At 46.9% G+C, this 26,935-nt stretch overlaps 1 long non-coding RNA gene across 1 annotated transcript in view; it reads right to left on the bottom strand.

Annotated features, from left to right (window-relative positions):
* Positions 1–8,285: 8,285 nt before the first annotated feature.
* LOC117092838 overlaps positions 8,286–26,935 on the bottom strand; it is a 148,312-nt gene continuing 129,662 nt past the window's right edge. Inside the window, exons 2-3 of the long non-coding RNA XR_004440934.1 lie at positions 9,683–9,760; positions 8,286–8,396 (exon numbers count right to left, since the gene is read on the bottom strand). This is a non-coding gene — a long non-coding RNA (uncharacterized LOC117092838). The remainder of the gene's footprint in view (positions 8,397–9,682; positions 9,761–26,935) is intronic.

A 26,935-nucleotide genomic window follows, 5' to 3' on the forward strand; every position in this document is an offset into this window, starting at 1 on the left:
GGTATAAGTTATTGGCTGGGACTATGGGCCCTGGAGCCAGACTGTCTGCTTTTGAATTCCAGTTCCATTTCTCACCAGCTGTGTGACATCAGGCAAATCACCTAACCTCTCTGAGCCTCTGTTTCCTCTTGTCTATAAAATGGAAACACATGTACCTACCTCAAAGAATCATTGTGAGGGTTAAAGGAGTTAATACACATAGAGTACTTAGAACAGGACCTGCCCATAGTAAGTGTTCATTTCCTATTTGCCATTGTTTGCTATTATTATTATTGCTCTGATTGCTTCCTCTCCTCCCTGCTACTTCCTCCAACCAATAATCTGACTTCTGCCCTTTATTCTACCAAACAGCTCTGGCTAAAGGTACTAGTGTTCTTCTTATCTCTTAATCCAAAGGACACTTTCCAATCCTCTTCTTATTCGACATCTCAGCGAGTTGACCATTCTTTCCTACTTTAAACATTCTCTCCCTTCTACCTCTCTGAGAGTTCCTTTCCAGTTTCCTTTGAAGTTTCATCCTCCTGTCCCAGACATGGATTTGGGTGGCATTGCCATGAATAACTCCCTACCCTCCTTAAGACAGGGTCTCCCCAATTGATATTGACAACCCAAGGCTCTCCTCTGACCTCAAGTCAAAATCCTACTCAACACTTAGAGTTCCCAACCACCCTTGAAATCAAATACAACCAAAATGAACTCATGACCTCCCTCCCACTCCATTTTCCCAAAACAAACCTGGTCCCCTTTCAGATGTCACCACCATCTATCCAGTTTTGCAAGTCAGAAACCTAGAAGCCATCATTTTTCTCTCCTGCTTCTTCATCCCCTCCAATCATTCCCCAAGTAATTATTACCTCCTAAAGAGCCCTCACCATTTCTACTGCCTCCTCTCTAATTCAAGCCAATCTCATCTCTTCCCGCTACTTGCTGACTAACTGGTCTCAATGCCAGATCCCTCTACCAATACTAATTTCCACACAGCACCCAAACAGATCTTTTCAAAAGACAGACCCAGTTTATCTTCACCTCACAGCCCTGTTCTCTTCCAGGTTGACTTCTTGGGCTCCAGGTATTGGAAAAATGGCTGCCACAGCTCTGAGCCTCACATCCTTTGCCTTTGAGTCCAGCTGTCTCTTATCCAGAATTTCCTTCAAAGTCCCATAGCATCTCTATGGCTGTGATCAAACCATGTGCCTGTCCTCAAACCAATTATTGTGGCCCAGGGGATGCAAAGTTGTGAGTGACTTAGCATGGGTTATGTGCTCACTGCTGAAGTTGAGGAATAAACTCCCAACTACATCACATGTACTAAAAAATTGGGGAGGGCTGTTTCTGCAAGGAGAGCCAATGGCTGCCAAAAACAGATGGTGTCCACTACAGTTGCCAGTACAAACATGAGTCGTGGTATATCAGTATTTCTCTGACTGTGTTCTGCTGAATACTAAACTCTCAAAATCCTCTTGAGTGGGGACCAGAGGATAAAAAATATTTTTGGGTAAGTAAATTTGAGAAAACTTGAATTTTATTCCCCTGCCCTTACAGATACACAGTACATGTTAGCATATTAGGAGCACTGAAATCTCCTGCAGCTAAGAAACCTGTCTGGCTTTCTTTAACCCAGCATTTCCTAAACATATTTGAGTGTATATCCCTTCTATAGTTACTATGTGCCCCCCAAAGTTCATGTGTTGGAAACTTAATCTCTAATGCAACAGTGTTAGGAGGTGGGGCCTAATAAGACTTGATTAGATCATTATCATGAGAGTGGCTCTGTTATAAAAATGAGTCTGCCCCCTCTTGCTCTCTTGCTTTCAAACTCTCTGGCCCTTCCACCTTCTGCCATGGGATGACACAGCATAAAAGCCCATGCCAGATCCTGATGCCATGCTCTTGGATTTCCCAGCCTCCAGAACTGTGAGCCAAATAAACTTTTGTTGTTCATAAATAACCAGTCTCAGTCTGCTATTCTGATCCTAGTGCCATGTTCTTGGATTTCCCAGCCTCCAGAACTGTGAGCCAAATAAATTTTGTTGTTCGTAAATAACCAGTCTCAGTCTGCTATTCTGCAACACAAAGCAACCCCTTTCCCTTACATTCCCCTATAGGGATGTTTTTCAACAAACTTTGAAAAACCTCCCTGGATGAAGAGACTTCAAAAAGTTTGTGGAAACATGAAATTAAAAGATAGAAATAAAAACTATAAACTTTATTTCTCAACATAACCTTCATCAAGGTCAAGTTTCTTTTGTAAGCAATGATAGCAGTCATTTAGTCCATCTCTAAAGAACTACAGGTCCTGGGAATTTGACCATGTCAATAAAGTCTTTTTTACTTTTTTTTTTTTTTTTTTGAGACGGAGTCTGGCTCTGTCGCCCGGGCTGGAGTGCAGTGGCCGGATCTCAGCTCACTGCAAGCTCCGCCTCCCAGGTTTACAGCATTCTCCTGCCTCAGCCTCCCAAGTAGCTGGGACTACAGGCACCTGCCAACTCACCTAGCTAGATTTTTGTGTTTTTTAGTAGAGACGGGGTTTCACCATGTTAGCCAGGATGGTCTCGATCTCCTGACCTCGTGATCCGCCTGTCTCAGCCTCCCAAAGTGCTGGGATTACAGGCTTGAGCCACCATGCCCGGCCTCTTTTTTACATTATTAACTGAAGAAAAATGGGTACCCTTTATAGATTTTTTTAAGATTGGGAAACTAAAAGCAGCCAGAAGAAGCCAAATCCGGACTGTAAGGTGGAAGCCTAATGATTTCCCATTGAAACTCTTGCAAAATTGCCTCTGTTTGACAAAAGGAATGAGTAGGAATGTTCTTATGGTGGGGAAGGACTCTCTGGTGAACCTTTCCCAGGTGTTTTTCTGCTAAAGCTTTGACTGTCTTTCTCAAAACACTCTCATAATAAGCAGATGTTATCATTATTTGGCCCTTCAGAAAATCAACAAGCAAATTTGAGCATCACAAAAAAAAAGAAATGTTGCCATGACCTTACTCTTACTGGTCCACTTTTGCTTTGACTGGACCACTTCCACCTCTTGGTAGCCATTGCTTTGATTGTGCTTTGTCTTCAGGATTGTACTGATAAAGCCAAAGAAGTGCTTCAAGATCTTCATCTCATTTTTTAAAAATTCCCATTGAAAACTCTGCTCTTGTCTGCAGCTCATCTGGATACAATGGTTTTGGCACTCACCAAGTGGAATATTTGCTCAACTTAAATGTTTTAGTCAGAACTGTGTAAGCTGAACTAATTAAGATATCTATGGTGTTGGCTATTGTTTCTGCTGTTAATCACTGGTCCTCTTCAATTAGGGCATGAACAAGATTAATGTTTTCCTCACATATTGATGTGGATGGTCTGCAGCTGAGGGCTTCATCTTCAACATCATCTCATCCCTTCTTAAAACCAGTTACCCATTTGTAAGCTGTTGATTTCTCTGAGGCATTGTCTCCATAAACTTTTTGTAAAGCATTAATGATTTCACCGTTCTTCCACCCAAGCTTCACCATAAATTTGATGTTTGTTCTTGCTTCAATTTTAGCAAAATTCGTGTTGCTTTGATAGGGGCTCTTTTCAAACTGATGTCTTATCCTTCTTAGTGCCTCAAAATAGATCCTGTTCAGACATGTTATAACAAGTTAGTGCGGGTTTATTTTGGTGCAAAAAGATTTTGAAATCCATCTATAGTTTTTTCATTTTTATCCTTTTTCATTTTTTTTTTAAGATAAGGTCTCACTCTGTCACCAGACTAGAGTGTAGTGGCACAATCACGGCTCACTGCAGCCTCAACCTTCCAGACTCAGGTAATGCTCCCACCTCAGCCTCCCGAGTAACTGAAACTATAGGCTCCCGCCACCACGTTGAGCTAATTTTTCTATTTTTTGTAGAGACGGGGTTTTACCGTGTTACCCAGACTGGTCTTAAACTCCTGGGCTCAGGCGATCCACCCACCTTAGCCTCCCAAAGTGCTAGGATTAAAGGTGTGAGCTGCTGCACCTGGCCTAGTTTTTTCTTACTACATATTTTCATGAAGTTTTTGAAGACATCTCACATTGAGTTACTCTGTGTGCTTTCAGGGTTCTCTCTTCATTCACTTTCAGCTGCTGCTCTGGGTGTTTTTACTTCTAGAAGCCACTCTCCACCTCTTTTTTCTACTTCTAAATCCTCTGTAGGCTATACAAACAATAAAGAAGACTGTTAAAAACTATTCATAACGTAAGAGAAAGGGACTCTGAGCAAGGTTCTGGTGCATCCTCCTGTGAGTAAAGTGTGGAGATGCTACAGCATTTTGTCTCTGTGGTTCTAATTATTTTAGGTCTCAATCTTGGCTAGAGAGGAGTTGTCAGAGAGCTGAGTTTTGAGACATGCTATTCTATACTGACCCCTCTTTGTAAGAAAGTCTTGAGGGTCCAGGCAACAGGAGAGTGCTACAGAACAGGAGAAGGCAGGGGTAGTCTGTGTACCTCCAGGGAGTTCCTATTACGGAACACCACTAGAACAACAGCAGGACAGCCCAGGCAGGCTGAACTCTGAACTCTGAAAATGCATTTCAACAAGAGGGCCTTTAGTCACACTCAGGAGAGATTTTATATGGAAAAGTGGACACAGCAGCCAATATGAGGAACAATTGTAAAGCAGAGACCAAGCAGAGTGATTCTAGGATCGTGTGTGAGCTTGCTAGTATGCATGCGAATATATACATAGATGAAAGGTTGCCTTTCCGGAACATAGGGACACACAGAGACAGGGCTATGTGCACAAGAGAAAGGGAGAAAGAGACTTTGACCGGATCTGACCCAAGGAAAGATACTTAGATAAATCCAAGGTATAGAGCTGTAGTGATGACGTTCTCTGAAGGCTAAATCAGGAGCCGTGGACATCACTGTGGTCTGATATGTGGGTTTCTTCCCAATTTGTCTCACGAACCTCTGATACATAATCTGCCCCACGGGCTGGCCTGTGGTCTGACTTGTGGTCTGCCAGCGTGTTCTGTCACAGCTCTGCAGGGAGACTGAATGTCCAAAACTGGGCCAGGTACAGGGCACGCTATCCAGGCTGGAATGCTCAGCTCTCCTGCAGTCTGTCTAGGCCCCCTTTCAGGGGAGAGGCATTGGAGGGCCCTGTGAGTTATGACTTTTATTATGCAGAAAACAGGCACATTAACTTCAGGTCTTTGAAAAATGTGATCCTGTAATCAGAGTCTGTGTCTGTCCTGATGCACAGTGGCACCAGGCCAGAGAAGTGCAGGGATGAAATAAACATTTAGAAAGACAACTGCATTTGCAGATCTAAGAATTGAGTTATATTCATTTCTGACAGCTTCCTGAATCACAGCCCACGTCTCCGCTTGGCAAAACTGGGACCTGGCCCTTTAACTGGACTCCATTTCACATAATTAAAGACTCACAAAATTAAATGGCCTGAATGGAAAGTGGCTTTCAGTGGACTAAATGCCGGGAGCAATCTCCTCGCCAGAGTGGAGAAGTGACACTAGCTTGCAGATCAATATCATCTCTGTTATTAATATCAAAAGCACATTACTTTGTTTTTGCCTGGCTCTCCTCCAAGCCTCCGGCCCTGCCGCGGAGCAGCCATTTGCTTGGGCCATAATTTACTTTGGTGAGTTTTTAAGGTATTGTTTTGTCAGGACCAATCACCGTGACGTTATAAATGGCTGGGAGGACTTGCACTCTCCCTCAGTGACATATGCAGCGAAATTAATTTTTAAAAGTTTCACGTCAATTACTCCTGTCCTTGAGTTATGCAAGGGGACAAAGGAGCAGAGACGTAAGGACGTGAGTGATCTCAAACAGATGAGGTAACGACACACAGAAGCTGAGGCTGAAGACCAGAGCAGACATTACACTATCTTTAATTGATGCATTGAATTAAACAATGCTAAAGCCAAATAAATATTGGCCACTTAGCAAAAGAACCATTGATTTTTATGATGGACAACAATGCCATCCTCCACTTTGCTGGTGGAAGGTTTCAAGCCGGGGTCTTATCCGGTCCAAAACAGCCACTTCACTGGATTACACAGCAAGATGCCACCACTCCTTGGTGGGACTGTGCAAAGTGAGTCTAACTGTTTTCACTGTTTCTTGCTCGACCGAGCCCATGTTCCCTCTCTCATTCACTTTTTTTTTTTTTTTTTGAGACTGGGTCTCGCTCTGTCACCCAGGCTGGAGTGCCATGGCTCAATCTCAGCTCACTGCAACCTCCACCTACTGGGTTCAGGTGATTCTCCTGACTCAGTGTCCTGAGCAGCTGGGATTACAGGTGTGAGCCACAGTGCCTGGCTAATTTTTGTTTTTTTTGTTTTTTTTGTTTTTTAAGTAAAGATGAGGTTTCACCACGTTGGCCAGGCTGATCTCAAACTCCCAGTCTCAGGTAATCCGCCCGTCTCGGCCTCCCAAAGTGCTGGGATTACAGGCGTGAGCCACCGCGCCTGGTCTTTAAGGAGACCTCAGGCTGGGTCTTCCACTGGAATGCAGGTTCCATGAGGGCAGAACCTTATTTTGTTCTCCTATATTCCCAGTGCTAACGGGCACTTGCACGTGCTATGCTCTTAGTACCTATCCATGGAATGAACGGATATTACAAGAGAAGCCCTGAGATGTGAAGATTAACGTCATCAATGGAGAGGAGCAGGTTGCCATTTGGCACCTAATCACACAGAGGCACCTGCCAGGATGGCTTCAACCTGGAGGGGTAAAGGAAGGAACATGCCAAGCAGCCACTGTGCTCAGGCCAGGTACACACATTGACTATCTGTGCTGGGGTTTAAGAACAACAGAGTCCAGCATAGCCTTGAAACCTCCCATCACATCAGGCTCTGAGATGTTGGTGCAAAGCAATCATGGATTTAACCAGAGTTGGGACAAGGTCCTTTTTCTTGATTCTCTACTCTGATGTCAAAGGCCAAGATAGGATGAGGGCAGTGGGGAGTCAATAACACTTGCCTGCACTTCGGCAGTCAGATAGGGCCACTTGTCTTTGGAGAGCTTTCTTACAAAAAAATGTATTATGATACCCATTTTACAGGTGAAGAAACTGAGGCTCAAAGAAGCTAAACAACTTATCCAGGGTCTTAGTGTCTTTGCCAAACAGTCAAGTGAAAACTGCACATTTCAGTGATCCACTTGTTTCCCCTGTATCTCATCACTGGGCATCCCAGTGCCATGTTCATAGGACTGCCTGGTGTGAGGACATTCACAGCGCAGTACCCAGGCTGAGTGTGAAGTAGATCCCTCCCAGCACAGTGAAATCAACTGGCAGGCCTCAGGCCCAGCCATACACTCTCATGGTGAGAGGAGGCGCAATTGAGTTCGGTGGAGGGAATCCTGGCCTGTACATGCCAAGGTTCGCTCATGCCTCCATCAACAAGCATCTGCTGCTGCAGGCAGATCCCACGCTAGGGCAGCCTCAGCAAATGAGGATGCCATTACCCTCCTTGCCCTCACCAAGCTTACAGTTGGTAAAGAATGAGACCCCACCTTGTTTCAAAATTTTTTAATTTTTACTTGCATAGATCATGAACAAGGAAGACAGCTTTCAAATATTCCTAGCTTACTAAGAAGCTGCACAGTTCTTCTATATCGGTAGCTGAATTAGAAAAATATCAGAAAGCATACACAGCATCCTGCGACAAACACAGGTTTACAACTGCACGTGAACAAACACCAGGATTTACAGGGATACAGGAAGATTTTAACAAATGTATTGTTTCCAACATGAGTATTTATAAGAAGTATTATAACAAACGTATTCTGTTTTTCACAAGCATTCCTATTCTCAAAGTAGCAAGGGAACAGTCCTTGAGAAATAACTATTCAAATTTTGATGATCACAGGCTATTACCGCTTTTAGTAAACACTTGGAAACTCAGCATCCAGATGCCAAGATTTCTAGTAAGTATGAATTCAAACTAAATGCTATGGTAAGTAGTATGTTACCGTACTTCTAATCTTATTATTTGTTTACACAGAGGGTGCTTGCTAACCTCGTGCTTCTGTCAATGACTTGGGCACTCAGCGAGTTCGTGTCGACCTAGAAAGCATTTGTTCAGTTGGCAGGCACCCAAGCTGGGCCCAGCTGTGCGCAGGTCCTGGGCTGTCACAGCCAAGTCAACTGCAGTCCTGATGTCTGAGCAGCTCCTGGTCCAGTCGGGGCAGGGACCCAGAAACAGGCTGAGTCTGCTCACGCTGGAATTGGGTAATGGCAATGAGAACATGAACTTACCCTTACTGCGGGTGAGGGGGAGGGCCCATCAGGAAAGTGCCTGGGGGCTGGGTCCTGAAGAGTGAACAGGAATATTCTAGAAAGTAAGCAGAAAAGCATACCTGGCAGAGGGTTTTGCAGGTGCAAGGACCTAGAGGTACGGCAGGGTGCGGTGCATCTGGAGGAGAGTTTGGCATGGATTAGGATTTGTGGTTGTCAGAATTCTCGATAACCTGTTCTCAACATGGAAAGCAGAGTGATCCTTTACAGGGCAAACCAGACCACATTTCTCCCTGATCCAAGCCCCCCAGAGCTACGGTTGCACTTAGGGTAAAATCTAAAGTCTGACCATGGGCTCCAAGCCCCTGTGGGATCTGATCCCTACCCACCTCTGCCCCTGCTCTCCAAACTCCAGCCTTATTTCTCTTCCTTGAGTTGGTAAAGTCCATTCCAACCTTGAGACCTTGGAACTTATAGCTCCCTTGGTGTGGAATATTCTTCTTCTAGATCTTCCTCTGAGTGGCTTCTTCTCATTTAAATCTTGGTTCGAACATTCCCCTCTATGGAGTGGATTTCCTTACTTGCTAGCAAAACAGCCCCTCTCGCATCCCCCAGTCACTTCCAATCACACCCATTTGCTTTAGTAACATCAAAGCTCATGCCATTCCCTACAATCTTCTTGTTGATGCATTTGTCCATGATAACCTCCATGCAGACAACAACCTGCCCTGCTGTGTTCACAACCCCTACAACAAAACCCAGAACATACCAGATGCTCAGAAAGTATTTGTTGAATGAATGAGTGAAGAGCCTGGAGGTCTTTGGGCTTCTCCCAAGTCTTAGAACATTTGAGAAGTGGAGAAAGCAGAGGAGGAGGCTCCTTCACCTGCCATGCCCAGGCTGTGGAAGGAGGGAAAAAGGCCCTAACAAATGGACAGAGGGACAGAATCGAGTTTGAAAGCACTGGACCAAGTCCAAGAGGGTCAATTCATCCATCACAGGCCAGGAGCAGGCAGCACTGGGCTTCCCTGATACTCACAGGAGGTGAATGGGCCTGGGCCTGGAAAAAAGAGTGGGGAGTGAGGGCAGAGCTGATGAAAACTTAGGAAGCAGCCCAGCCCACAGCCTGTGGGTCCCTCTCCCACCTTGAGCATCTTTGCACCCCAGGGAGGTGGAGATTGAGACTAAGGCCAGAGGGAATCCAAGACTGCATCTGGCCAGGCTCAATAGTCACATCCTTCAATCAGCCTTGCTCTTTTTTTGCCTTCCTGCTGTTCCCTCTGCCTAGAACATGATCCCCTATCATTTATCTGACAAATCCCTACTCATCCTTCAAATGTCAGCTTAGAAGCCACTTTCTCTAGGAAGCCTGCCCTGACAGTTCTCCGCTCCTCGCTGCCTTTGCCAGGCTGGGTTTGGAGATCCTCCCTCATTATAGCAGTCACCACCCTTTATCATAATTACCTGTCTCTGGAATCACGTGAATCTGGGCTTAAGTTTCAGCTCATGGAATTGCTGCTCTTTGAGTCTCAGTCTCCACATCTATACAAGGGAGAAAATAATAAACATCACACAAGTACGTTGTGAGCGTGATTTGGGACAGTATGTGTAGCTGGTGAGTCATAGGTATTTAATCAATACTAGATATGGTAATGATGAAGAAGAAAAATTCCTGAATCTACCTCCAAATGCCTAACAGGTGGTCAGCTGGGCTGAGGTGGGAAAAAACCCATTGGACTTGGAATCCAAATCATGGCTCAGTCATTATAGCTGTGATTTTGGCAGACGTTATGCTCCCTCTCAGCTTCCTATTCCTCTTCCGTAAGATGGAATTCCCAAACCATCCTCACAGGATTGCTGTGAGGGTTGGATTTATTTAATCATCTTTCTTTTCTTTCCCTTTTTTTTTTTTTGAAATGGGATCTTGCTCTCTCACCCAGACTAGAGTGCAGTGGCACAATCACAGCTCACTCCAGCCTCGAACTCCTGCGCTCAAGCGATCCTCCTGCCTCAGCCTCCTGAGTAGCTGGGACTACAGGTGCACACCACCATCCCTGGGTCCAATCATTTTTCAAATATATATAGACTAATATGTGTCTAGTACTAGTTTAGACTTAAGGTGATTGAGGTCTGATTCTTGTACTCACAGGGGATGAGGGTCATAAGGCAGTGACAGCAGTGTCATTCTGGTATGCAGGCCTGCTTGCATTCAGCAGTTCCTGTTGAGTGCCTACTACGTGCCAGTGTGGAAGAAGAACAGAAAAGACTCCTGCCCTAATAATATTAATAGCAGCAGCTAATATTCACTGAACATTGACTGCATGGTTCAGTTCTTTAGGCTTCCTAAAACACAGACACAATTAACAGCTACCTCAGAGAGTGGCAGGCAAGATTATATGAATTAATGCATGTGACGCTCAGAGCAGAGGTCCTGGCACCTCGTAAGTGGTCAATAAATGGGAGCCCTAATTCTATTTATTAGCTCACTAGGTAGTAGCCTTGTGTTTAGAGCTTTACATGTTTTATCTCATTTAATCATTTAATCCAGGGTGATAAGTACTAAGATACGACACGTGAAATCGCCTATAAACTTAAAAGCCTTTCCGCATGTGAGTGCTCGTTAATGTTTCAGAGGGGACAGCAGAGGACCATAGAATGGGATGGAGCAGTCAGCATGCGGAGAGATCAGCCAGAAAAGCTTCTGGAAGGTGAGCCTGGGGATGAGGCAGGGATCTGGAGCCACCAGGGCTGAACAACAGAGGGCAGGAGGAACAGCCTCTCTCCTGCAAACCAGGGCGTTTCTGCTGCTGCAGAAGGCCAGATTCAAACAGGGCAATTTAAAAACATGTAAAAGGCATAAAGCGAGAGCAGCTGTGCACAGCTGCCGCCGAACGCTCCATCGCTGCCTCGCTGTGGACTCTAAATGACAATAAACCTTCCACCCCTTATAAATTAAGCAGACTTTCAAAAAAACCATATCTCCTCCTGCAACTTTTTATGGCTGTTTGGCAACTTTAATCATTTTGCAAAATGCAATTCCTGGCCATAAATTCTCTCCCAAGTACAGATTTAGGGAGATCTAGAGGACTGCGGCGGGTTGATAGGTAAGTTTTAATCTGACAAGGCCAAAAAGTCTATTAGATTTATGGGGAGGCAGCAGATACCTTGTAATTACACCAGGCTCGACCTCCGGGGAATCTTGAATTCAAGGCGGGTGGTGGGGAGAAAGTGGGAAGTGGCTGGGGTGGTGGCAAGGGCAGGCTGGAACCCCTCAGTCGGTCAGTCCCTGGCCCCAGCCTTTTGGTCACAGCCCACGGTGATTTCCTAGCAAAGGCTCAAAGACCTTGGGTTCCAAGTCACTGAAGCCTGTGACTGATACACATGCATACACACGCACACATCCACAGTGCCTGTCAAAAGAAGCTGAGCTCTTGTGAAGGAGGTCACATATCCCTGAGCAGGGTAAAGAGTGAGTGAGAAGGCAGTGGATTGTATTCAATTACACATCCAACAAGAATTGAGTCCACATGCATGCTGTGTCACACACTGTATGGGACACTAGGGACAGAGCCAGGGACAGTGCATGGGTTATACCCTGCACAGAGTACCCGACTAAGAGGGCATTTGGCATATGGCCCAGTACAAGCAACTTTAGCCTGGAGGCAGGAGAGCCTTTCCTGACCTGGCTGCCCAGGAATGCACCTCTGACTACCCTGCCCTAAGGTGCTAGCCTCTCTGCAACCCCAGCTTCAGCTCACAAGGTGGTCATAGTCTAACAGGATCCCGAGGAGCAAAGTGGCAGTCTGCAGGCTGAATTTGGCCAACATCATACTTTAAAATTTTTGAATGTGGAAGGGCTTTTCTTGTCACCATGCTACCACTACTTACTACCCTACACTCAGAGGATTAATTTGCATTTGCTCCTGGCCCCTAATGTGAGTTTGAAACCCCTGGAAGAGGGTTAAAGTAGTGATGGGATAAGTAAAGGATGTTGCAGAGCCCCAGACCCCCTGTGGAAGTGTGCTGGGTGGAAGAATGGCCCCTGAAGAGGTCCACATCCTAAACAGCAAAACTGAGAACATGTTATGTTATGTGGCAAATGAGAAATTAAGGTTGCAGACAGAATTAAGCATACTAATCAGCTGACTTTAAAATAGGGAGATTATCCTGGATGATCTGAGAGGTCCCAATGTAATCACATGGGTCCTTAAAAGTAGAATCAGAGGGCAGAAGAAGGGCCAGTGTCAAAGTGACGTGATGTGAGCAAGACTTGACTGGCCGTTGCTGACTGTGCAGAGGCAGGAAGGTGCCACAAGCTAAGGAATGCAGGCAGCCTCCAGAAAGTGGAGAGGCAAAAAAGGCACATTCTCCTCTCGACTTTTTTTTAATCGAAGCAGAGTCTCTCTCTGACGCCCAGGCTGAAGTACCATGGCATGATCTCAGCTCACTGCAACCTCTGCCTCCCAGGTTCAATCAATTCTCCTGCCTCAGCCTCCCAAGTAGCAGGGATTACAGGTGTGCACCACCACCCCAAGCTAATTTTCATATTTTTAGTAGAGACAGGGTTTCGCCATGTTGGACAGGCTGATCTCGAACTCCTGACCTCAGATGATCCAACACCTTGGCCTCCCAAAGTGTTGGGATTACAGGCCTGAGCTATTTTGCCTGGCAGTCCCCTAGATCTTCTAGAAGGAAACAGCCCTGCTGACACCTTGATTTTAGCCCACTGAGACCCATCTCAGACTTCTGCCTCCTGGGACTGTAAGATAATAAATTTGTACTGTCTTAAGCCACTAAATTTGTGGTGATTTGTTACAGTAGCAAGAAGAAAAAAGTGACATTTAAGTGGAGGCCAGAGAGGTGAATAGATTTGGGCTGGAGGTATTTCAGATGAGGGGAAGAACACACGACCTCATTCCTCCATGCTCCCTTTTTGCTCTCCAGTGCTCTGGGCTTGGCTTTGATGATCCTGGGGATGTGAATGGTTTGCAGATGTGGTCACAACAGGGGTACAGGGAGCGCACAGTGACTACCAAAGGAGGCCAAGTCACAAATGGGTTACTTTGGAGCAATATTTATTAGACCTTGTACCAAATCTGTACTCAGTATCTTACATGTTTTATTTTCACAAGCAGCCCTGGGAGACTGGATTGCATGGTGGCTAACAGTCTGGGCCCTGGTGCCAGAGCATCTGATTCAAGTCCAAACTCTACCTGCTACTAAGTATATGGCTGTTACTTAAGCTCTTGGGCTGCCATTTCTTCATCAGTACAGTGGCAATAATTATGGCACATCGTGGGGTTGTTTGGAAGATTAAATGAGGTAGGATGCAGCACCTAGAACACTGCCCAATGCTGAGTAGTTACAGGCTGTCATCTTCAGATATGGCAGACAGGCCTGAAGGTAAACACTATGACTCCAGCCCTCCTGGTGTTCATGCTTCTAACAGGATATGGCAAAGGTAATGGGCGGCCTCTCCCATTATTACATCCCATTCCTAAGACCATCTTAGCAGGCTGGAGATAGAGGCTCTCCCTGCTGGCTGGATGACATAAGCAGCAATGTTGGAGGAGCCCACATGGCAAGGAACTGTGGAACTAGGAGTTGCAGTCTACCTCCTGCAACCAGCAGGAGCCAGAGCCTTCAGTCCTACAACTGCAGGGAAGTGAATCCTGCCAACAATCTGAGTGAGCTTGGAAGCAGATCCTTCCCCAGTCAGTCCTCCAGATGAGAATGCATCTTGGTTGACACCTTTACTGTAGCTCTGTGAGATTGTCAGAAAAGGATCTAATCAAGCCTTGCCAAAACCCCTAACTCACAGAAACTATGAGCTGTGTGTTGTTTAAAGCCACTATGTTTGTGGCAATTTGTTCAAATTTATGTAAAAATGTACAATTAATACATCAGTTAAATACTATAATTTTTCCCATTTGACAAATGGGAACCTGGCATTTGGAAAAGGTAGGTTCCTTGCCCAAGGTCACAGAGCTAGTTAGAGGCACAGCTAAAACTCAAGTCCAGGACTGTCCAGTTCCAGGACCCTTGCTCTGAATTACCACACCAATCTGCCCTGCTCCCTCCAAGGTAGCCATCTCCTTTGGCACAAGCCCCTTCCGGCTCCTTCATCCCTTTCTTGCCTTTCTCTTCTTCCCTCTTCTTTCCATCCTCCTCCAGCCCCTTGTCCTTCTCCCTTAACTTCCTTTCTCCCCTCTCCCCTCCTCCTCCTCCCATGCCCACTTCACCACCATGGGGTAGTTGCTTTGTAACAGTCCCTACCTTCCCAAACCTCTCCCTGCAGGGTCACTAGGGCATCCCTTCCAGGCTCACCCCTGCAGACACAGTCGAGGAATTGACAGCAGCTTCAACCCAGCTGGCCAGGAACTAGGTGCCATGCTGCTCTCCCCTGACCCCTGAGCCTGAGTTCTTCTCCCAAGGAACCAGAGTCAGCATTCCCCAAGGCAGGGCTCCTAGGCTCAGGGACAGCCCACCAGCCTGGCCCCAACCCACACCTGCAGCTCAGCAGACAGACGATAAGAACCTCCAGGCCCTTCTACTCTAGCCCTTCTGCAGGTCTCTGGCCCCACCTCCCTTTGCATGAAAGAAAGAGAGGGTTCTTTAAAAATGGAACAGAATAAAATATAGATAAGCATTAGTCAAATGAAATTAATGCTTCCAATATTGTTTTAGGCTTCCACATATGCATCAAGCATTTATGAAATTGCAGTTTATCACATGAGAATATTGCAGTTATATATTAGCTTACTGTCTGGTGGCCACTCCACGGCTCTCTCTGGACCCTAGATCGCCCTTCACAGGCAAAGTCAGCCTTGCCGACGTCTACCGCCTTCCTCTGCCGACAAGTCCCCAGATGCTGATAAAAGGCCTTGCCCCCAACAACATATGAATATTTAAATGACAGTTAATTATTCAGCATATAATGATGTTATTAGCATCCACTTCATTGCTGGCTGTGGGCCCAGCCAATTCTTGTCCCACGCTGAGGGGTGCCAAGGAAAAGCCTAAATCAGGCAAGCCCTATGTCTGCTGCATCTGCAGGGACGCATTGTTATTTGGGGGAGATGTCAATTCACAAAAATGGTCACTGAGGATCTCCACTCCAGACCTGTTCCATGTCAAGCCATGTGGACACAGATCACATGAGGAGTGTTCTAAATCTTCCCCTCTGGAGAGGAGATTTAGTCAACATAGCTCCTGCACAAAGTGCTTACAGTCTCATGGGAGCTCCCATTCACCCTGCCAAGCACTTCATAGGAGCATCATTAGTTTCACAAAACAACCTTACAAAGTAAGGGCTTTTCTTGTCCCTCTTTTCTTAGATAGAAGAAAACTGAGGCCAGGTGCAGTGGCTCACACCTGTAACACAAGCACTTTGGGAGGCCGAGGTGGAGAGATCGCTTGAGCTCAGGAGTTCAAGACCAGCCTGGGCAACATGGCAAAACCCTATGTCTACAAAAAATACAAAAATGAGCCAGGTACGGTGGCACGCACCTACAGTCCCAGCTACTTGGGAGGCTGAGGAGGGAACATCGCTTGCGGCAGTGAGGCAGAGGTTACAGTGAGCCAAGATTGCCCCACTGCACTCCAGCATGGGTGACAGAGTGAGACCCTATCTCAAAAAAAAAGGAAAAGAAATAAGAAAACAGAAGCTTAGAAGTAAAGTGCTGTGCACAAGGTCATGAGGTACATGAGGGAAGTGGGATTCTAACACAGAGAGCCTTACTCAGAGCTCTTGCTCTACTAGCCACGAGCAAAGCTTGTGCTCCCAGACAATGGGAAAAAGTGCAGCAACACACATGCAAGCAAAAGGCTCTGAGATCCAGAAGTGAGGATGCATTCAGATGGAGATAAAGTGGAAAAGGCTTCTACAAAAGGTAGCATTGGAGTTGGACCTGGAAGAATAAATAAGTAAGCACAGGATGCAGGGGTGGAGAGGGCACCCCAGTCAAAGAGAACAGCTCACACAAAGGCACTGGAGAAGAACAGTGCTTTGAAAATGGTGAGATTCCAGATAAACTGCAGCACAAGTTCTGTGTGGGGTGCACAATGGGAAGATAGTTAGGGAACAGGTGACAGAGGGTATAGAGGGTACGACTGTATCCTGAGAGCACTATGGAGTCTGGAAAGATTGCGGTAGACTGCAAAATGGTTACAAATTTCCCCTTCCCATAAAGACATGGAATCTGTTTGCCCTCCCCAGTCTCCCCACTACATCTGGACATGAGCATGTCAGCCATGTGACTTGCTTTGCAGAAGGGGACATTCGCACATGCAGCACAAAGATTTGAAAAGTGTTCTTGCTGTTCTTGAAGTCTGAGACCACCGTGGAAACAAGCCTAAGAGGCCACATGGAGGAGAAATGAGGCGTCCCAGAGGAGCCCAGCCCAAATTACTGGCAACCTGCCAACAACCCAACATGTCAGTGAGTCCATCCTGGGTCATCCAGCCACCAGTGGTCCCCAGCTGAGCTGCCAGCAGACACATGATGGAGCCCAGCAGAGGTCAGTGGAGTTGGCCCAGCTGACCGAGTAGGATCGCAAGCTGAACAGAATAATGGTTGTTTTAAGGTATTCAATTTTGGAGTCATTTGTTACGTAGCAACAGCTAAGTGATACAAAGGTTTAAAGAGGAGTGGCCTGACCAGGGGTATTTTAGAAAGAGTGCTCTGGCCACGGGGTGGAAGATAGATTAGAAATGGTGAAACTGGAAGCTGGAGACCCTCGAGGAGGCTGATATCAGAGTCCCGAGTGAGAAGATAAAGGTGAAATCAAGGCGATAGGAATGGATGAAGTGAAGGTCCTCCCAGTGTCTCCCAGGGAGGCACTATGATGTCACTGAAGCAAGTCGTTGGGCCAAGACTGGTGGATCACTTGAGCCTAGGAGCTCGAGACTAGTGTGGCCAACATGGCAAAACTCCGTCTCTACCAAAATACAAAAATTAGGTGGGTGTGTTGGTGCATGCCTGTAATCCCAGCTACTTTAGTGGCTGAGGCAGGAGAATTGCTTGAACCCAGGAGGAAGAAATTGCAGAGATCGTGGCCACTACACTCCAACCTGGGCAATTGATACAGTGAGACTCTGTCTCAATGTAAAAAAAAAAAAAAGAAAGAAAGAAAGTCTTTGGGGAACTTCTACAGACCCACATGCACCCTACACCCCACGCCCTGTGTTACCTTGGGGGACCCCACACTTTGAAAGCCAGGGCCCTCCTGCCTGTGCTGTTCCCTCTCTGCCCACCTCCACCTCCATCAGCTCACTCCCGCACCCCTACACTGAGCACTCCTCTTCCAGCTTCCTTTCTACTCTGAAAAAAGATTGCCTTGTGCACAGTTTTCACTGCCTAAGGAGTCTAGGCTCTCACCTGTGTTCCACTCCCAGCTCTAACTCCACCTGTGACGTGAGGAAGGCCTCTGCTCCCTATCAGGCCCCAGTTTCCTCAGATGCCTTCTGCTTAAACACTGGGCTTGTGGCCTGGCCCTTTGGCTTCCCCAGATTAGAAGGCCTCCTCGGGTCTCACTGCCACACTGTGTTCCACCTACACTTGAATTCTTGGGAGAGGTAGAAGAGATACCCACTCACCCACTCTACTCTGGTCCTGGTGGTGTCATGGGGGACTAAAAGAGACAGCCACTCTAAAGCATCTTCTCAGATTCCAGCCCTTCAGAGTCACCACTCAGGGCCTACTGAGGACATGATCATGCCAGGCTGACCCAGCACGATGGAACCTTGGCTCCAGACTAGAGCATCCACTGGACATGCAGACCCAAAAAGGACATCCAGGGAGAGGGGCTGGCCTGGGAGAAAGATGATCTGAATACGAAGCTAGCTCTACCCCTCAACTGACCTTGGAAACTTAAGTGAGCCACCTAACTTCCCAGAGCTCCCTGTGTAATGAAAGCATCACAGCTTTCACACCTGCCCCGTCCCTGGACCCCAACAGTTACTTAACAAGTGTTCGTTTCCTTCCCTGTCCCTGCCACCTCTGTGCCTCAGCTCTTCATCTATAAACTAAGGAGGCCAATCTCCTCTTCTCCAAATTGTTTTGTAAGTCCAGATAAGAAGCTCTGCAAAGCACTTGGCATATGATAGGTGATCATCAAACCTTGTTTCATGCTTTCAAGTTGAACGCCAAGAAAAGTTCAAAGGAACTAGGATAGGTTCCTGATGTGTTACAATGTGATGTGCACAGCACTAGGGACATATTCTTGTAAACAGTTTAATTTGAATCTAATTAAGCATCTAGGATGAACACCCAGCTTACAGGAAAAAATGAAGATGGAGAAACAAGTTAAATGACATCACATAGAAACAATCAGACAAATACAGTGTGTAGAAATTTCTACTATACAAGGAAACTGGCCTAGACTCTTCAAAAAACTAATGTGATAAGAGAAAAAAAAAGTTAAAAGGGCTATTCTAGATTTTACTTACTTTTTTTTCCTCCTAGATACACAGTATCTTACTCAGTTGCCCAGTCTGGAGTGCAATGGCACAATCAGAGCTCATTGCAGCCTCTAACTCCTAGGCTCAAGCAATCCTCCTGCCTCAATCTCCTGAGTAGCTGGGACTACGAGTGTGTGCCACCACGCCTGACTTTAGAGATGGGGGTCTCACTATGTTGCCCAGGCTGGTCTCAGACTCCTGGCCTCAAGCAATCCTCCCACCTCAGCCTCCCAAAGTGCTGGGATTCTAGATTTTAAAAGACAAAATGCAAAGCATAAAAACATATGCCACAATTGAGTTCTAGTTCAATTAAAAAAAGAAAAAAGCTATAAAAAGCATTTTAGGACAATTGGGAAATATGGATACAAACTGGAAATTAACTGATATTATGGAATTACTGTTCATTTTCTCACATGCAATAATGGCATTGTGGATATGAAGAAGAATGTCTTTATTCTTAGGAGAAGCATGAGAATTATTTGGGGATAAGAATCATGATGCCTACAACCCATTTTCGAACATTATACCAAAAAAAGAGAGATAGCAAAGATGGCAAAATGTTAACAAATGCTGAATCTAGATGGAGAGCTCGTGGGTAATAATTAGACTATTCTTTCAGTTTGTCTGTAAATTTGAAAACTTCCAAAATAAAAAGTTGGGGGTCAGTGGAAAAAACCCAGGATTGAGAACTGCGGAAGCAAACTCAGCCAGCTGCAGAGACCCCGCCTGGCCCCATGCAGCCCGGCTGTCCAAGGACAAAGGCTGAGTCACTATTGGAAGTGGTCCTTCCGGCCCTGGCTCCAAGCTGGGGACGGCAGGGGGTCGGGGGCCCAGCTGCGGCCTCACCTCCCCCACCACCCTTTTCTTGGAAATGTCAGCTCCCCAGGCTTCAAGGAGGGCCCTGTCCTGGTGCAGGCTGGAGTAACGAGTGTTCTGTGAAGCTCACTGCTTCTTGGCCGGGAGGTGATCGTGGTCATCAGCCTCTGGGGACAAAAACGCTTTTGTTTGCACCAGTGTGAGCTTTTGGTCGGTGATGCAAGAGTTGACATTGGTTCCCATTTCCAAATACTCCTGTAGCAACTTCTCTCCATTTCCTTACTTCTGCTGGATGATGGGGGAACAGGTATCTGGGGTGGGGGATTGTTTGGGGCTCAGATCACTAGGATTCCCAGGCTGCATGGGCTGGGCCAGTCAGAGCAGAGCTAACTACTTGGGGACACAGCAGAGAGGGTGCCTCCAGAAGACAGAACTGGAGAGTGGCTCAGACACCCCCCACTCCCAATCCCCAAGAGTCCAGGTGGGGCCTAAATAAGCTTTGCAGGGGACAAGGGTTGTCATGGACTCTAACCTATGCAAGAGTCTCTGGGTCTTCCATGCAACCTAGATCCCTGAGATTTTGGCAAGATCTCAGAATCCACGGGAGGTAGCCGTGAAATTTACCGAGTCTGGTGGCAGGTTTCAGCCTGTTTTTTTGTTGTTGTTGTTGTTTGTTTGTTTTGAGACTGAGTCTCGCTCTGTCGCCCAGATTGGAGGGCAGTGGCACAATCTCGGCTCACTGCAACCTCTGTCTCCCGGGTTCAAGTGATTCTCCTGTCTCAACCTCCTGAATAGCTGGGACTACAGGCACGTGCCACTATGCCCAGCTAATTTTTTGCATTTTTAGTAGAGACAGGGTTTCACTGTGTTAGCCAGGATGGTCTCGATCTCCTGACCTTGTGATCTGCCCACCTCGGCCTCCCAAGGTTTTAGCCTATTTTTTAACTTGAGTGAGGATATATCGAGGGTCTGGAGCAGTGCAGGTAGAGCCCACAGCAGCCAGCATTTGTTTAATCCTTCCCAAGTGCCAAGCACTGGGCTAAGGGTGGTCTGTGGGTTACCCCATTCACTCCTACTAAAAGTCCTGTTTCAGCTCCTTAACTATAATCAGAGGATGTGGACACAGCTTTCTACTGTGGCTGAGAATGGACAAATAAACCCTAAGGAAATACTAAGGAAATAATGCCCAGCTTATGGAGCATGGTAAACCAGGACTTGAACCCAAATGTACAGTCACTCCTGTCCACAGAGAAGACAGTATTTTTCCTCTGAAAATAGCTCTAGCTTCAATCCAGTGCATAACCAAATGGGCCGTCAAAAATTCAAGTGTTTGGGAGGCCTAAGTGGGTGAATCACCTGAGATCAGGAGTTCGAGACCAACTGGCCAACATGGCGAAACCCCGTCTCTAATAAAAATACAAAAATTAGCTACAAGTGGTGGTGGGTGCCTGTAATCCCAGCTACTCAGGAGGCTGAGGCAGGAGAATCACTTGAACCCTGAGGCGGAGGTTGCAATGAACCAAGATCACACCACTGCACTCCAGCCTGGACAACAGAGCGAGACTATGTCTCAAAAAAAAAAAAAAAAAAAATCCAAGTGTAGGCCATAACGGTTTTCCAGTGGGTCTTAGTGGGCATATTTCCCATGAGATAGTCCATAAAAAGGAGGTTCTGGCCCATCATGGTGACTCACGCCTGTAATCCCAGTACTTTGGAAGGCCAAGGCTGGTGGATCACTTGAAGTCAGGAGTACAAGACCAGCCTGGCCAACATGGTGAAACCCTGTCTCTACTAAAAATACAAAAATTAGCTGGGCATGGTAGTGTGTGCCTGTAATTCCAGCTACTTGGGAGGCTGAGGCAAGAGAATCGCTTGAACCCGAGAGAAGGAGGTTGCGGTGAGCCTAGATCGTACCACTGCATCCAGCCTGGACAAAAAGAGTAAGACTCCATCTCAAAAAAAAGCGGGGAGGGGTGCAGCAGACAAGGTCAAAAGAGCCCTTCCATGACTGGATTCTAAGATGAAAGTGGGGGCAGGGCAGAGCAGGGGTGATCCAGGGTGATCTATTGGCAGTTCCGAGGAATGATTCAGTCATTAGACCGGTTGTTCTACAGACAGAGCTCAACAGATCATCCCCTGTTTAAATGAGACCTGAGCTCCACTAGAACAACAAAAATTCTCATGAGTCAGAGTTTAACCATGAAAACAGAAATCACCTTAAGAATTTACAATAGAAGGAATTTAATGCAGGGAATTGGTTACATAGGTCATAGAGAAACTGAACCCCCACCAGGTGACAGCGAGGTGACCAAAGATAAGCAGGAAGTCACTGTCACCTCTAGATTAAAGAGACAAAAGGAGGAGGTAATGTCATAGGCTAAGGCCACTCAACAGACTGGAGCCACAGAACCTAGAGGAGTTGGAGCCATGGAGGGGGATGCAGCCACACCTAGAGAAGCCACCAAGACAGAAAGGGAAAGAGACAAATATCCTAGGTTCTCCCTCTTCCTCCACCATCTCCCTCTTCCTCTACCATCAATGTTTCTTATTGGTCAAATCCAGGCAGCAGGCAGCGGACAGAGTGTATTAGCCCATTTTCATACTGCTGTGAAGAAATATCCAAGGCCAGGTAATTTATAGAGTAAAAGAGGTTTAATGGACTTCACAGTTCCATGTGGCTGGGGAGGCCTCACAATCATGGTGAAAGATGAAGGAGGAGCAAAGTCATGTCTTACATGGCAGCAGGCAAAGGAACGTGTGCAGGGGGACTGTTCTTTATAAAACCATCAGATCTCATGAGACTTATTCAGTCATAAGAACAGCACAGGAAAAACCTGCCCTCGTGATTCAATTACCTCTCACCAGGTCCCTCCCATGACACATGGAGATTATGAGAGCTATAATTCAAGATGAGATTTGGGTAGGGATACAGCCAAACCATATCACAGAGGATCCTGGACATGAAGTCAGCAGGATTAACTCCCCAAAAGGGATCTGAATGCAAACAGACTCAGGATATGCACAGTTCTCAGATCCACATTTCACATGAACTTTTGAGCTTCATGTTCTCCTTCTGAAGTCCCCCAAGGGAAGAGAAAGGGAGGAAGAAGTATTGGGGATCCTCCGGCTCCATTCTGACTGTCCCGGGTACAGGCAGGTCACTCCTTTGAGCGCAGGCAGGGATGCAGAAGTCAGACTTGCATGGGCATAAGCATGCCACTTGGCAAGCCCTGCCTACTCTGCAAAGCTTTAAGATCAGTGGAAGTCTTGGGTTGAATTTAAAATCCCACAAGCTTCAGGTAGAGAGCACCTGAGATCTTACCACATTTGACCCTGAATCCTGGCTACCCAGGACCAGCTATGGTCATGCCAGTCTTTCTCAGTGTAAAACATATGGTTTCACATGTATGCTAAAAGCATTAAGCATTGGAATGCTGCAAAGGTCCCAGGTGGCTGGTGCAAGTCAGATTCCCCAGGAAACACTCTGAGATGGAGATTTATGTAAATGGCGTTTATAAGAAACTCAATGCGTGTCAAGGGTGAAGGAAGCAGGATTGGACAGAGAGAGAAATTGAACTGTAATGCAGTCTAAATGAAGGCCTCAGCCACTCCCACAGGGAGCTCTGAGGCTTTGCTGGGACTTTAGAGAAGGTTCGATTTGAGGCCAGGGGCAGGGCCTTTGTGCCCTTGCACAGCCGGTCTTTGGATGTGGACTGCCCCCAGGGAGGAAACAGAACCTGGAGCTGGCCGGGTGTCTTCAGCCAAGAGCAGTTCCCAGAAAGGGACTCCACGGGGAGCAATGAATGCTCCAGAAGCCGGGGAATGAGTGCCTTCATCCCAAAGAAGGGATCCGGCAGTCACACACAGCATTCACTACCACTGCACAGAACCAAAGGCCCAACGCTGTGGGAGGTGTCTGGGGAGCTAACTGTGCTCTATGTTTTTATTGTTGTCGCTTTATTTATACATCCCAAGTAAACAGAAAGATGAGAGTCGGGGACACTACATGATGGCCAGTCATGAGGACTGCAGACCAGCATCTGCGCCATGGACTTTCCCACCCCCCCACGACATAGTGAGACCTGGAAGTTCATCTTGCTGGGTGAATAAATGAGGTGCCCTGATACTCGGGGTTTATAAGCCAGTTATGTGTCAGAAGTGTTAAGCCCAAAAAGGATGATGTAGGGTTTAGAGCTTTTAGCCAGAAACCCTTTTTTCTTTTCTTTTCTTTCTTTTTTTTTTTTTTTTTTGAGGCAGTATCTCACTCTGTCACCCAGGCTGGAGTGCAGTGGGGCAATTGCAGCCCACTTCAACCTCCACCTCCCAGGCTCAAGAGATCCTCCCACGTCAGCCTCCTGAGTAGCTGGGACTACAAGAGCATGCCACCATACCTGGCTAATTTTTGTACTTTTTATAGAGATGGATGACACGGGGTTTCATCATGTCACCCAGGCTGGTCTCAAACTACTGGACTCAAGAAATCTGCCTGCCTCTGTTTCCCAAAGTGCTGGGATTTACAGGTGTGAACCACCGCACCCAGCCCAGAAACCCTTCTTTTAAACAGTCATTGGCAAAACCAACTGTCTATTAAAGAAACTTATGGTTTGTTCCAATTAAACCATGCAGCATCCAGAAAACTGTATTAAATCTGCGGCATCCAGAAAACTGCAGTTCCTTCTTTTCTTTGGAGGTGAGGGGACAGGCATCTGGCCACCCAGAAGCTGGAGCAAGTGTTCTGATAGAAATTAGCATAATGAGTGGGTCAGGATTTGTCACTGCCCTAGCCCTGATCAGTCAAAAGACTACCAACCTCCCCTTCCGACTTAAAGTAAAACTGGTCAGGCATGACCCAGTGCCATTGCATATGAAGACTTCAGAGCATGGCTTTTAGAACATGCTGCTCCTGCCAAAAGAATATTTCCACATTGCCTTGTGAAAACCCAAACTGATGATGATTCCCCAAACCATCACCCACCCCACCCCCTGCAGCCCAGACAGGCCAGGAGTTCGAGACCAGCCTGGCCAACATGGTGAAACCCTGTCTCTATTAAAAATACAAAAATTAGCCAGGTGTGGTGGCAGGTGCCTGTAATCCCAGCTACTCAGGAGGCTGAGGCAGGAGAATCACTTGAATCCAGGTGGCAGAGGTTGCAGTGAGCCAAGATCGTGCCATTGCACTCCAACCTGGGCAACAAAAGCGAAATTCTGTCCCAAACAAAACAAAACAAAACAAAACAAAGAACAGGCTGCCAGCGGCACAAAGGAGAAAAAATCACCTCCTTAGAAATACAGTGAAGGCACTCATTCCCCGGCTTAGCACTGGTGTTGTATTTGAAATTTGCAGCTGGGTGTGGTGACTCACGCCTGTAATCCCAGCACTTTGGGAGGCTGAGGTCAGGAGATGGAGACCATCCTGGCTAAAACAGTGAAACCCCGTCTCTACTAAAAAATACAAAAAAATAGCCGGGCGTGGTGGCAGGCGCCTGTAGTCCCAGCTACTTGGGAGGCTGAGGCAGGAGAATGGCGTGAACCCAGGAGGTGGAGCTTGCAGTGAGCCGAGATTGTGCCACTGCACTCCAGCCTGGGTGACAGAGCGAGACTCCATCTCAAAAAAAAAAAAAAGAAAAAGAAAAAAGAAAGAAATTTGCACTTTTCGGACCAAGCCCTGGAATTCGATGCTGTTCGCATTAAAAGAAGTGACCCTCCTGGTGCCAATGTGTGCAATTGGATTGCCATGGGACACAGAAAGAAAACACAACAGAAGAAAGGGCCATGCCTTCATTCAGCCGCCTACGTACTGAGGACCTGCTGTGCGCTGGGCATTGAAATATAAAGGTAAGCAGAGAGATATGGCCCTACCCTTCTGGAGCTTACTGACCAGTGCAACACGGTGTGGAAGAGCCATTGTCACAGGTAGAGGTAGAATAACAACTGTCACAAGTGCTGTGAAGAAAAGAAACACCTGTGACTTCGCAACCTTAAAACAGCAGACCTGACCCAATCTGGGGAGCCAGGATACACGCAGCCCCACCAGTGAAAGGCCTTCATCACTCTGCAGGAGGAAGATCTAGAAGTTAGTGTGAGGTCCAATTGTGCAGCATGTGTATATTTTTGTACATTTTCTTTAACCATACATTTTTCTATTTCTATGTATACATACATGTTTGTATATGTATTTATATAACTATGCATATAGACACTATGCCTAGATGCTTGAGTTAACCATATAGTAAACTGTATGTCATTCTCGTTCCAGAGCAGATTGTGCTGGTCTCAATTAATTCTGTTGTTGACTTTCTGCATAGGAAGCCCCTTCACATGGTGTTTACAGTCATTGGTGTCCAGAGTGAGCGAAGCAGGGAAGAGCCCCCATCCAGAACCAGCCCTTAGCCAGGGAGCATCCTGTCCCCGTGGACCACATGTCTGAGTAGACTGGGGAGTGTGTATGAATCTGGACAAGGGTATGCCTACAGGCCTATGAGGGAGGCCATGAGGACACACGAGAGTCTCTGTGTGCCTGCATGTGTGGACACATGTGTCGGCACACGAAGTGAGGGCACACGTGTGTAAGTGCAAATGCTCTGTGTTCTGGCAAGAGGGGGGTGGAAGGGAGGGCCTCATTTTCCTGGGTTGGCAGTTTTGTGGCTCGATGCCTCTGGGAGTCGGGTACTTGCCGCACGTCCTGGTGTTCCTTACAGCCGTTTTGCCTGCAGCGGTCACACAGTTGAAAAATCTGGGTCCATGTGACTGCTCAGAGACTCTGCGAAGGCAAACAAGTAGGACTCGTGGCCATTTTGCAATTCCTGCTCATTAGACATGTCTGGGGCCTTGCGAGTCAGCTCTGAGGATAAATAAGTATAAATATTATATTTGCCTCCAGGTTATCTTTAAAAATGTATTTCCCTCTCCCTCTACCCTCCCCCAACCCCCACCAACAACTGTCAGTGCCTCCTGAATGCTCCTGGGTATCAGGAGTGCCGTGCTGAGAGTCTAGGGTCCTGAGCAAGTGGCCTGCTTCCCCTGGGCTGTCCCCCATCACCCAGGGCATGGGTAGCCAGAGGTGGCAGGGCACCCCAAGAGCCTCTTGATGCCCCCTAGGTGGGGAGGGGGACGCACATGACCCCTGTGGTGCAGACAGTCAGCCTCCAAACAACACCACACAAAGAGATGATGGGGGCTTCGTCCTCACCATTAGGTGTGCCTGGCATGGCCAGGGCCACAAAGTAACTGAGGTCAGAGCCAGGGGCTGGGTATATCAACTCTCAGCTGCCATGATGCCAGCTTAGGAGGGACTAAGGTCCCCATGTTGGGGCTAAGGGTGTCCAGACACCTCCAATTTGTGGGTCATTGGATTTTAAGAAAGCAAAACCTACTCAAATAACTCAAGGAAAAAGGGGGGTGGGGAAGGAGATGAGGATTTTGTGCCCCCATTAACACACA

This window comes from Trachypithecus francoisi, unplaced genomic scaffold (assembly GCF_009764315.1).
Source record: "Trachypithecus francoisi isolate TF-2019V2 unplaced genomic scaffold, Tfra_2.0 Lachesis_group12, whole genome shotgun sequence".
Classification (NCBI taxonomy): Eukaryota; Metazoa; Chordata; class Mammalia; order Primates; family Cercopithecidae; genus Trachypithecus; species Trachypithecus francoisi.